The 14,180-nt window shown below is 35.3% G+C and overlaps 1 pseudogene; it reads right to left on the bottom strand.

Moving 5' to 3' along the window:
- Positions 1 to 4,237: 4,237 nt before the first annotated feature.
- Positions 4,238 to 13,627, bottom strand: LOC123551607 (bis(5'-adenosyl)-triphosphatase enpp4-like; annotated as a pseudogene).
- Positions 13,628 to 14,180: the final 553 nt, after the last annotated feature.

The raw sequence follows: 14,180 nt of genomic DNA, 5'->3' as shown, positions 1-14,180 counted from the left end.
AACTGCTTCAGTATAGTAAGTACTTCTGGTCTGCTTCGCATTAGATGTATGATTGTTATTGGCAAAACCTCCATGTTAATTATCCTGCAGGGTATCCCTGTTATGTCTGATTCTGCAAGGAATCCATTTGTGGCCCCCAAGCCCTTATGACCCACTTTATAGAACAGGGCTGGGGGAGTGTAGTGAGAATGCTGTTAATGGTTACCAAGGTCACTGTCAGAAGTCACAGGAGAAACAGCAAATCAGCGAGGAGGATCGACATCACATGGCTAGGAGGATCAATCGTTTACAAGGAGTATCTCCTCTAGACCAGACTCTATTGAATGCAGTTGTATTTATCATCAACAACCGAAATCTAAGGCCATCTGCCTTTTAGCGTTAGAAACCTCTTCCACCCCTAATAAGAGTGTATAGTGAATACCATTTTTCACTTCAAGCTCAATGTCACACTTAGTCGTCAGAGGTCATACCTTAGGACTAACATTGCTTTGCATTGCGGAGTCTATGTTATTTAATTATAATTATGATATGCAGTCATACTGGTATATTCAAAGAGCTATATATTCTTATATACATTTAAATAATATTTCTAATGAATTATAAAATCTATATACATTTATTTGATAATGTTGTTCATGTCTGGTGATGTTTATTTATAGTCCAATGTATAAATTTTTTAAAATCCTGACCATATAGGTAATACCAAAATTTTAAATATTTTTTCTTTAACACATATTTCGGAAAGGTAACGTATCATATGTGACATATTGAATAAGTTAACTCTAGGGACAGTTTTATTATATATAAATTTAATTACAGAACTGTGTATTGGCCATTATCAGTATTTTACAACTTAAAAAATCATCATTGTTGATATATTTCTATGTTCTAGTAATTTCAAAAGAAGTAACGTAAGTTACGGATAATACATAACATCTATTCACCTAAAATGATATGAACATATGATAATTTCTATTTTAAATACATAAACATATTTAAGCGTCTTGTTTATTACGATTAATTGTACAACAGGCATGTTTATAATATTAAATTAACATAAATGGTGAATTAAATGAAAATTTGCATGGTAACGTATTTTAAATCTCCGTAACTCGTTAAAGCCCCAACGGAAACTTGCAAACTTTTGTCTGTGAATACCAACTACCATAAGGATTAAGAAAATCATAGTGTTGAAAATTCCCCCTGGGGGGGGGGGGGGGGGGGGGGGAGCAGGGTCAATTGTCAGCTCAAGGTCTATACGGACGACAGTGCAATACTACGATGAGGAAACGCGGAAACACGTTTTGAAGGCCTGATATAAATATTGCACTTTCACGTCGTGTTTTCAGCGTTTGTCACAATTTATTATCAGGTCAACGCTTCGTATTTTCGCGTCGTTCTCACTATCGGAACTTACCCTCGTCTTGTTGTGGTATTACGTTATCGTATTTTTGCGTCGTCGTATCGTGTTAAAGGGCAAATGTGCTAAACAACGTTGGTTCTCGTTGGAACCCAGCAACCAAACTTTGAATTCCAGTACTTAAAATTGACATTTGACAAGACCGAATTTTTTAGTACTCAAAATTATGAAACTGGGCAGTTTGATTTGTAATACCTATTTTTCAGTTTCCGTTGATAATTCTTTACTTTGATACTAAAACAAAGCTCTAAAATTGTTGAAACTTCAGTAGAAAATTGTGGTTTCTTGAATTAAATTGATGTTACTATGGAAACGAAGCCCGTGACCTATATTTGTAAAATTCAAAAGCGTTGACACTGGTCTATTTAAGGAACACAGCTTCGGCTCATTATGCATGAGAATCATAGCAGCATGCAGAACGATTTTCCCTAAAAAATTTCCGACGAGGGGTGCTGCTGTAAATAGTTTAAGCTGTGAAATTTGTTTAATTAAATGCAAATAACACGAAAATATTACTTACGTTTTAAAGCTACATTAACAAGAAAGATAATTTTATTTAATATTTTTTATAAGAAATTACGATAAAAAGCAAGATATAAGGTATTTTAAGCATCTCTGTTGCCATGGTTACTTTAAACGTGAAGAAAAACAGGGTACCATATAAAGTGCTTGGTAATTTGCTAATAATATTACCCAAATATTTCGTTTTGGCAACTAACAGAATGGCACTGAAGCCGTCGAAAAACCCATTTTCATACATAGTTGTTTAAAAATGAGAGAAAATGCGTTACCATGAAAATACGAGCACCGCGACATATACATTTTAAGCTTATATTAGAAAGCTAACACGCATACTAGTAACACTATAGTATAGTATGAAGAAATTTATTAAATGCGCCATTTTGTTGTTTTGTTGCTATGGAAACAAATGGCCGCAAATTTGACCTAATACTTATCTGATTTTGAAATTTCATTCACTTGTTTAAATGATTTAGGGAATCCAAGCAGATGAAATTAACACAAGAACAACGTTGCCTTTCCCTTTAAACAGCGTACATAAATGACTTTAGAAATAAATACATATTTTATAGTCGGAAAAATTAGTAGAGGATATTGCTTGCTTATTTCCACAGACACTTGAGGTCAGGAACCCCAATCCACCCCACTGTCCTCCGCCCCTGACAAAGGTTAGCGAATATTTTGTAGCCTTTTTGCAAGTATGGCGCAAAAGTGACGATCATAAATAAACAAGAGGGCCAAGATGGCCCTAGGTCGCTCAACTGAGAAACAAACTATAACAGTGTAAACATGTTTAACCTAATGATTTCATGTGGAAACAAATATTTTGGCCAAGTTTCATTAAGATTGGACTAAAACTGTGGTATCTTGAGTTTAAACAAGTATTCTTAGATATGACCTAGTGACCTAGTTTTTGACCCCAGATGACCCATATTTGAACTTGACCTAGATTTCATCAAGGCAATCATTCCAAATTTCATGAAGATCAATTGAAAAATACAGCCTCTATTGCATACAAAAGGTTTTTCTTTAATTTGACCTAGTGACCTAGTCTTTTACCCCAGATGGCCCATATTCAAACCTGACCTAGATTTTATAAAGGCAATCATTCCGACCAAAAATCATGAATATCAATAAAAAAATACAGCTTCTATCGCAAACACAATGTTTTTCTTTGATTTGACCTAGTGACCTAGTTTTTGACTCCAGATGACCCATATTCAACTTTGACCTAGACTCCATCAAGGCAATTACTCTGACCAAATTTCATGAAGATCAATTGAAAAGTACAGCCTCTATCGCATACAAAAGGTTTTTATTTATTTAACCTTGTGACCTACTTTTTGACCCCAGGTAACCCATATTCAAACTTCATCTAGATTTCATCAAGGCAATTATTCCGACCAAATTTCATAAAGATGAATTGAAAAAAAACAGCCTCTATCGCATACACAAGTTTTTTCTTTGATTTGACCTAGTGGCCTACTTTTTGATCCCAGATAGTCCATATTCAAAATCGATTTAGATTTCATCAATGCAATCATTGTGACTAAATTTCATAAAAATCAATTGAAAAATACAGTCTCTATCGCATACACAAGATCTTTCTATAATTTGATCTAGTGACCTAGTTTTTTAACTCAGATGACCCATATTCAAAGTCGACCTAGATTTCATCAAGGTCATTATTCTGACCAAACTTCATGAAGATCAATTGAAAATTACAGCCTCTATCGCATACAAAAGGTTTTTCTTTGCTTTGACCTAGTGATCTAGTTTTTGATCCCAGATAACCCATTTTCAACCTCGGCCTAGATTTTATCAAGGTAATCATTCTGACCAAATTTCATAAAGATCAGTTGAAAAATACAGTCTCTATCGCATACACAAGCTAAATGTTGACAGACGACAGACGACAGACAGACAGACGACGGACGCCGGACATCGAGCGAGGTGAGCTAAAAAGTGGGATATTCGTATTTAGTCAGTAGCACACCGTTTTTGCCAATTAAGGCTCACATTGCATTGCTGCTTGAAATGCAGCCAGAGGAATGAGAAAAGCTGTACAAAGCCTATAAGAAGTATTGAAGATTGATCTGATGTTTTGCCTGTATACCTATAAGGGGCGTAGTGCCGATGCTTGGCTCATCCAGCGATCTGTCAGATCTGGGATACTCGTTGTGACAAAAGGGTTAATTTCCCTTCCCTCTTTTTGGCGGTGGATTTACTCATCGCGATTTTGCCATTTGGCGCACAGAGAAATCAGAACAGGAAATTAAAGTGATTTAATAAGCGGAGATTTATTTTGACACATTTACTTTACATAGTATATCCAAATCGACAAAGAATCACGATTGTGAATGAAATCGTCAGTACTGACGATGATCCGAATGATGATCCTGAAGTGCGAACAGGACAGGTCTCTGAATTCAAATTTACAATGAAATTTTTAGTATTGTCCAAAGTCCCGTTGTTTGAAGCTGGACGTATGCAGAGTAGTTCACAGACCAATGGGTAGATATCCACGGTATTGAATGGCAAGGTCTCATAACCGGTTTTTATATTTAGACCGCGTGCGTAGAATATTGGTTTCATTTACATAAGTGTGTTGTCATACCCATGGGCTCCTCTGTCGGGCTTGCTGTATTGATCTGGTCCCTGTAAAAATAAAAACAAATGTCTCTGGCTGAATATTATACATTTATCACTTATTCATTTTATTCCCCGTTAAGTTACAAATGCTACTGATAATAAAGTGTCACGCATCCGCATAAAGGAAATAAAAAAGTGAGGTTCCAACATCCTTAACAGTTGTGAAACAATTACTTTGCTGCTTCAAGATTTCTATCAAGTACTTAGTTATACAATGTATATTTCTCAGCAAAACCGCCTCGGTAGCCTAGTGGTAGAGCGTCCGCTTCGAGTGCGGGAGGTCGTGGGTTCGATCCCCGGCCGCGTCATACCAAAGACGTAAAACATGGTACTAGCAGCTTCCTCGCTTGGCGCTCAGCATTAAGGGGATAGTGCTTGGACTGGTCAGCCCGGTGTCAGTATAATTTGACTGGGTGGGGTATCATGCCACGTGTCTAAGGCGTGATATTCCAGTGAGGCAGCACTATAAAGTTGGGCATTGTGCTCACTGCTACAAGTAGACACCGTCGTTTATATGACTGAAAAATTGTTGAAAAAGACGTTAAACCCGAACACACACACGCACACACGCACACACACACACAACACACACACACACACACACATATTTCTCAGCAAATAGTATGGAAATACTGACCGAAACAGACGGATGGTGTCTCTGACAGGTCATCGAACATTCAGCTAAGTACGCCATATTGTCAAGTTAAAGGAGTGATAAACAATACAAAAAACATACAGTTTTGAAAAATGAACTGTTCTGTTTATGTCTCATTATCATTTGATGAATTAGCCTACATTATACGTTTGTTTCTAACATTTGATTATTCATCCATTATAGATATACCTTTAATATTTTGCGCAAAGTCAGAGGGAAGAGTTGCAATATGTGAGAAAGATGGGGAACTGGGGCTACTATTATAGAGGTCAGTGGAAAATAGTAGACAAGGATGGGGTACAGCTGGAACAAGACCTTCCTGGATACAGATAGAAGATGAAAATGAACCGTCAGGTACGAGAGTAGTAAAGAAGGCTACCAGAAGGCTGATCGAAGCGATTGATGAAGATACAAGTATGGATACTTCAAGAACGCTTTATAGTATAGACACGGATGAAACATCGGTAAAACATGTATAGGATGAAGGCCAACGCCCAGAAACTAAACAATTAAATATAGCTGGAATATATGTTGGAATATTGATGGTTTAATTAACAAAGTATTAGACGAAGACTTAGTTAAGTTTATGAATATTTTAGACACAATATGTCTATTAGAAACGTAGATAGAGCATGAGTTAGCTCTACCATTTAATTTGAACGGGGACCAAATATACTTTTGCCCAGCAATAAGAAACAGCATACACGGGCGAGCTATGGCAGGATTAGTGGTTTTTGTGAAACTAACGTTAAGCAACTTTATTACACGTATGTTTGATGACTGCGAATTCTCTCTACTGTTAAAGGTTGATAAAACAATATCTTTGACTGGAAGTGATGTTGTATTATGTTTCGCATATCTCCCATCGGAACAATCACCGTTCTATAGAAATAAAGAATATAAGGGTATACGTTTAATAGAAAGTAGTTTGTCTGAATACGATATTGATGTAAGTAGTAATTTTATGCTTATAGGTGACATGAACGCAAGGACAGCTAACAGATATGATTTTATAACTGTTAATAGAAATGTTGCAGAGTATGAAGCTGTAGTGGATATTTTAGATGAGATCACTAAGGAGATCACGGGATACATCCATGAATTCGTTCGGTCTGAATTTGTTAGAATATTGTAAAGCTAACGCAATTCGCATTGTTAATGATAGAATCCGTGATGATATAAATGGAGAATACACATATATAAGCCATAATAGGTGCAGGTTGATTGACTATCTGATATGTTCCGACGATGTTTTTCAGTCAATAGCATATCTTAAAATTGAAAGTCGAACTGAATCATGTCATATGCCAGTCAGATTTGAATATGAAATTAAGAGTCTGCAAGGTAACTGAAATGTTCTAGATGAAAATCGAAATGTTAAAATCAAATACATATTCGATGAAAGAAGAACTCAACAATTTAAACATGAAATATTAAGTAATTTCAATCAAAATTTCATCATAGACTTGTGTACTAGAATAGAAGATAATATTACTAGTATTTCGACATTAGTTGGAATATTAACGGACATACAAGTATACAGCCAATGTGGTTCGATGCGAAATGTAAAACTTTAAAATATCAAAAAAAAAACAAAGCTTTATACCGAGTCTTCATGCGAAACAGAATTAAAAGCAATCTTGACGCATATCTAGATTCAAAACGTGAATTTAGTAACTACTATGGCCAGCAAAGGCATAAATACAATGAAAAACAGCTTGAGGAACTTATTGATAAGAGTACCAATGCAAAATCGTGTTGGGCGAATGATTGCAGAGACTAGAAGGGAAGAAAATATTACTATTGATCAATGGAAAATACACTTTGAACAGTTGTTTAATAGTGATTTAGATGCCGATTACATAATCCTAGAGCTAGGAGACATACAATACGATAATGATATAACTAAGGAATTGTTTAATAGTGAAATACTGCAGATGAGGTTGCTCGAGCTGATGAACTTATTCCTGATTTTTTTCAGGCAGGATTTAGAGAGGGGTACAGGCCAGTAGATAACGCCTTTGTTTTCCAAGCTTTAATTAACAAACAGTTGGCGAAAAAAGGGGGCAAATTATAGATTGCATATGTAGACTTTAAGAAGGCGTTTGACTTGATTAACAGACCAAGTATTGTCAGCAAATGGGGTACATGGAAAACTCTATAACACTATCAAAGCCATGTATACATTAGTAAAGGCTAAGGTACGCTGTTCTGATGGAGATATGGCAGAGAGTTTTTGTGTGTCCTCTCGGATTAAAGCAAGGTTGTTCTGGGAGTCCGATTATGTTTATCCTGTTTATAAGCGAATTGGAGAATTAGGATATGCAGGTATACAGCTCTTCTCACGCAAGGAAGAAATATTATCGCTATTCTTTGCTGATGATTAAGCTTTGACGGCGGATACAGTTGTTGGCTTATTACATATATTAAGCATCTTCTGTGATGATTACAACTTGTGTGTAATGTTAATAAGACAAAATCATGGTATATAAAAATGGTGGCGTTTAACGATAGTTGAACGATAGACCTACAAGAATGGACCAATTGAAGTAGTAAAATCGTTTTCATATGTTGGTGTTCTATTCACTAACCAGCTAGCTTTAATAAAAATGGCAAATGATCAAGCGCTGAAAGGGAAGCGAGTTCTTGTACATTTACTTCCAAAATTATATAAATATGGTCAATTGACTAGGGAAGCGTATTTAAATAATTTAGCAATGTATATATGGTATGCAAGCAAACTGAGTTAAGATCTTTTGAACTGACTTGTACATGTAAGTACACTTATGTACCATACACCACATTGTAAATATGTGTAATATATATTTTGTTATATTATTGGTCCGAGAGCTCACGGACTTTTATTGCAACAATTGAGACCAAAAGAAGTTTATACATTTTTGGAAACAATATTTCATATCCTCTATGAAAACCCATTTCTTAAGTGTCAAAGCCGTGCCTATCTATATTTTATTCACTTATGTTTGTGATAGGGGAGGTAAAACTCACTTGTAAAAATTTAGGGGGTAGGGTAAAGTTTACGTCTACCAGTGAAAAAACTGGGAGACATATGTTTTATTTGATGAATAAGCCTACATTATACGCTTGTTTCTAACATCTGATTATTCCTCCATTATAGATCTACCTTTAATTCAAAAATGATCCAGGGAAACATTTTAATTCACTATATTTACAATGTTCCTTTTATGTTTTGAAAACCTCATTGTAAATAAGTTGCCATCATATTATGTTGTTCTATGGTGTATTGTCCTAATGTCTTAATTTCGAAAAATAACGAGTTTATCATAGTAGTAGTAGTAGTAGTAATAGTAGTGTGTGTGTGTTCGGGTTTAACGTCTTTTTCAACAATTTTTCAGTAATATAAACGACGGGGTAATAGTAGCAGTAGCAGTATCATCATCATCATCATTATTATTATTATTATTATTATTATTATTATTATTATTATTATTGAGAAAAGAACGCAACCAAGCAAAATACTACACTTGATTTGATCGAGTCTGTTCACAAGCGGTACTGAAATGTGCAACGCCCTTAAACTATACTTGACATGTCACATCTACATAACTTTATAATTTGATAATGATACAACAGATCATGTATAAATATAAGTACCTAACAGGTTAAGTACCAAATCAAGCCCCCAACCTCCACCTCCCCCACCTTACCTTCACAACCATCCATCCTTCATCAGCCACGACTAGAATCGGCAAGATTCTTCTGTGGTTCCTATAATGCCAATGTTCCGGTATGTCTGCTCTGCTGTAAACTTGAACATGAGGTACATTTGTCAGGTTACGAATGATGGCATCATTCATGTTAGCTTTAGGTAGAATATTAGCAGTTGGTCCAGTGGTTGGAATTTTGTCTACTGCGTTCATATCAATGTGCTCAGAAAGGTCAACATGTCTTGTCGCGAAATCTACCTCTGTCATACCATGATCACTTGTAACAATGACATTTACTGACCCCCACAGACCTGCTTGTTCAAACTCCTCTACAATGTACCCTAAAACATCATCCATTTCTTTCACTTTAGCTATTACTTGTGGCGAGTTTGGCCCGAAATAATGTCCCGTAGAATCTGGTTCATGGAAGTACAACAATGCAAGATCTATATCACTCGATAGCCACTGTACAACGGTATCTATACGTGTCTTAAACGGCACTGTCTTGCTATATGCGAAGTAAATGTTCGGTCTCAGACCTCTAATTTCCGACTCACTGCCTGGTCAGAAGAACACGGCACTTTTAAGTCCCTGTTTCCTGGCTGTTACCCACAGTGGCTCTCCGCCGTCCCACCATTTGGTTTCTTTTGATCCTTTGTTGAAATATTCATCAAATACAGGATCATACATACTGTTGGCTATTATACCATGACTTTCGGCATACAAGCCTGAAAATATATATGTATATTTGTATCTTTTTTAAAACTGCAAGACCCAGTGGTGTTTAGTTTTCAGTATCATCTTAAATAATTCATAATTGCAACAGAATGTCGACACTACAGAAGACAATAAGACCAAAATTTAGGCTAATAGAACACTAAGTCGTAAAAGCATTTTACCCAAAATATATGAACACTTTTGCAATAGAAATAAAACTGGTATATCGTATAATAATATAACGTTTTTTTTTAAACAATACGGCCAATTAGACGTATGTCACACTGTATACGAGTCGAATATGGCTCCTTTTGAATATAATCAGAACAAAACATCTAACTTTACTCGCCATCTATTTTGGCCATTATCTTAAAAAAATTGAAACGCCTGTTTTCTATAAAAAGATGTGGGAGAAGCCTAATTTCCAATGGTGACGGTGGCTGCATTTTACAACAATGTTGTTCAGAAAGAGTCTGTTATAAATTATGTATACTGACAAAATGTGTTACTTTAACACACCCTCACCCAAACTGATTAGTTAAAGCAGTTATAAACATGAAATATTTTTGACGTGATATATATATAACCTACGAGATGTTTTCAGTATGTACAAAGTAGCCCAGCGGGCACACAACGTCATTTCAACGTTGAAATATGGTTGAAATATGGTCAGGTCATAAAACAACGTTGATCCAACGTTGATTCAACGTCGAACTCTCAACGAAGAGATGTTGTCAAAAATCAACGTTGTTTCAACGTTGAAATAAGGTTGATCTTTCAACGTCGAAATATGGTCGAAATTACGACGTTGTTTCAACGTTAAAAAATCGTTGATATCTGACCAATGTCAGAGATATAAACTATATATATATGCATTGTCTTGCCAATTCGTTTTGTTAGAAACAAAACATAATTCAAATAGCATCTACAAATACCTTTGTAGTATAAGAAATCTACCTTAATTTTTCCACGAAAAAATGAACATGTATCTAAACTGTTGGAGAAAAAATATGAAATTAGATAGATATGTTGGTTTAAAAGTTTGATAATTTCCTTAATTCATTATAGAACAGGTAAATTTTTTTTATTGTATTTTCAAAATACAATGTATTTATTAGCGTTTCAAAATTCATGAAAATGGACTAAAACTTGTAGATGATATTTTTGCACTTCACGAAACATGTTCCTCATTGTTATTGTAATTTGGGTGTTGTCTAGCTCTTTTCGAAATGGTTTAATTACTTTTAATAATAATATTCATACATTTTAAAATATTCGGGATGATTATACTGGGATTTGTTGGGAAAATATATAACACGTTTGTAACCATGGTAACCAAAGGTCCATCTCTCTCTACACATGTTATCTATTAGTCACGCCTGTATCCCGGTATTAGTTTTTATGATAATTGTAAAACACTCAAATTCTTTAATACATTTCAGGTGATACCAGGTCCAGTTGTTTTGCCGTGATGAAGATTTTGAGAACTAAGCTATTAATGGACTTACTATATTATTTAGTTAAAAGACGATCACAGATATATGAAATAGAGATCAGAAAATATACATGCTGATTACAAGTGCTAGAAAAATAAAAAAAAACAATACCTAAAATACCAGTCATTTTATATTCGTTGGATTATGGTTGGAATTCACATTTAAAACAGACATTAATGCCTTATTTTTTCTTGTCATAAAGACATCATTATAATGCATCACAAAAATGTCTTTTAAGATACGTCATATTTCAAATTTGAAAAACCGTCGGGATTTCAACCATATTTCAACCACCAACCGTCAGGATTTCAACCATATTTCAACGTTGAAATATGGTTGAAATCCTTGAAATATGGTTGAAATCCTGACGTTGAAATATGGTTGAAATCCTGACGTTGTTTCAACGTTGAAATTTCAACGTCATTTTACCTTTCATATCCAACTATATTTCAACGTTGTTTCAACGTTGAAGTCTGACGTTGTTTCAACGTTGTTGTGCCCACTGGGAAAATATTAATAGAAAAACATATATCTCTCGTTTGTCTTTTAACCCTTATCATGATGGACACTATCAAGTGTGCCTTTGAGACCAGTGTAGATCATGATAGCCTGCATATTCTGGCAGTCTGATTAAGATCTGCACTGTTTGCCATTCGTGGTACTGACCAAATCGAAAGATGGACATGTGCATTATAGAACTTTAGCAGGGTAAGGCTAATTTAGCGGGGTAAGGTTAATTTAGCGGGGTAAGGTTAATTTAGCAGGGTAAGGTTAATTTAGCGGGATAAGGTTAAGACGAAACACTAGTAGGACATATATAATCCTGCAACCCCTGAAGTGCTTCTGCTTCACCTAAATAGGTTTAAGATGCATCTGTCGGGGTAACCTTTTTTCATCAACATCAGTATGAAGCTATCAGTCTTTATATCAGGCAAGAAGGAACCATTTGGTATGTATATTGTGCAGACTGTATTCAATCAAATTACGTTGTGCATAATTGAGCCGCACCATGAGAAAACCAACATAGTGCGTTTGCGACCAGCATGGATCTAGACAAGCCTGCTCATCCGCGCAGTCTGGTCAGGATCCATGCTGTTCGCTTTCAGAGTCTATTGGAATATGAGAAACCGTTAGCGAACAGCATGGATCCTGACCAGACTGCAGTGCGTAAACGTCAGCAGAATTATTCTACGCGCATAATTATAGATAAAGTGTGCGTTAATTAAGTGTAACACCGGTCTCTTATATAATTTCGATTCTGAAGCGTCTTCTATACAAAACAGTAGATCAAATGTAATAGAACTTTTTCTGTAAGGTGCCAAATAATACGTCGACGTGACGTGAAACTCACGTGTTTTAACGGAAATGTGCATGGTTATTTCATATAATTCAACTTACCTCCGCATGTTTCTGAAAGTATTCACTCGGTTTTTAAAAAGAGCATATCTTTCACGTGTATTTTTGTGACGTTTTACACAAAGGGCGATGTAGTAAAATAATTTTTAAAAAATTGTTATTTTTATTATTTTTTTTTTTTTTGGAGATTTTCATATTTTATTACCAATACTTTTATCCAAAGGTACTCTAAAATAAAAAAAAATTGAAATATGTAACTATTTAATGAGGGATTATCTTGATTCCTTTTTCAGCAGAGATATAAATTTTCAAATAAAAAGTAACTTCGTTCAATTATACATATACACAGTCGGAGCCGATATTTGAAAAGGAGGCGGACCGTAACCTGTCCTAAAGTCTTACCAGTAGCCATTGTGTAATGTGACGGAAACGTCTTTGTCACAAAGGTGCCGTTGATATACTCCGCTCTTGTCCCTTTATCCGCGAGAGTGTCAAAGTTGGGCGTGTCTATTTGGTTAATATAATCCCACCGAAACCCGTCCATAGAAATCAACAATACTTTATTTCCATTAGTTAACCACCAACAACACATTTGAACAGCAGCAACAAACAACGCGTCAGTTATTGAGCACATGACTACGTTAACGCACACAATTTACAGCGTTATCTTGATGCACTAACAATACTCTCCTCCAATGAGATAAAGATGCCCACAAGAAATTGTTTATTCAAGCAGAATTACTTCAGGAACGTGTTAGATTATGTGCACGAAAACGATTCACCGTAGCTTAATTATCGTTACCTATTTCGTTAACCTACATGTATGTAATACATTGTTAAATAATCCTCGCTACGGCGTGTGTGTATTTTTTTCATATATTTTTATGTGTATAGGAACTTCAATAGTTTGTATACATTATTCCTGGTATTTCTTATATATTTGCTATCACCGGTGGCTTCTGATACAAATATAGCTTCTACTGAGAATTGCAGTCAGCATCTGGAGTATTGTACTTTCGTATGTTCCAATCTCCTAGCTTATCTCGTACTCCAAATCTTTATCTACATACTCCAAAACACAACTTGTTATTTTGAACTCGGTTATGAAAAGAAACCATCTGTACCCTGAGATACCAGAAATTTACGTATCCCTGAATAAAATGTGCATAATAACACAAAGTTTTAGTCTTCTTTTCTTGATAGCGAAATAAATTGGGCCGCTTCGGAATATACCATGGAAGTGGTATTCAAGTCTATCATGAATAGAAATGGCATATTGTATGTCCTTGTTGGATTTATCATTTCACTTGAGTTTCTTAACTTTAATTCAGCATTTGATGGAACATAGACTGAACCAACTAAAAAATTTCTTCAGCTGAATAAAGATTGTACCACACTGCTTCTGGAGTCTTTCCTTTCAAATATTTTGATCTTCTTGGAAATCAATACATTCGCTCCACCACCTCTGCCATCTGATCCAGTGGCAGTTTTTTCTTAACCCTTACCCTGCTAAATAAAATTATTTCTATAATGAACTTGTCCATCTTTCAATTGGGACAATACCATTGACTGTTAAAAGGTACTAAAAAGATACTGATTGAATGGCGAACAGTGCAGATCATGATCAGACTGCACGTATGTGCAGGCTGATCATGTTCTACACTGGTCACAAAGGC

This window comes from Mercenaria mercenaria, chromosome 15 (assembly GCF_021730395.1).
Source record: "Mercenaria mercenaria strain notata chromosome 15, MADL_Memer_1, whole genome shotgun sequence".
NCBI lineage: Eukaryota > Metazoa > Mollusca > Bivalvia > Venerida > Veneridae > Mercenaria > Mercenaria mercenaria.
Note: the sequence above shows the minus strand (reverse complement) of the source record. Positions and strands in the feature narration are given on the sequence as shown.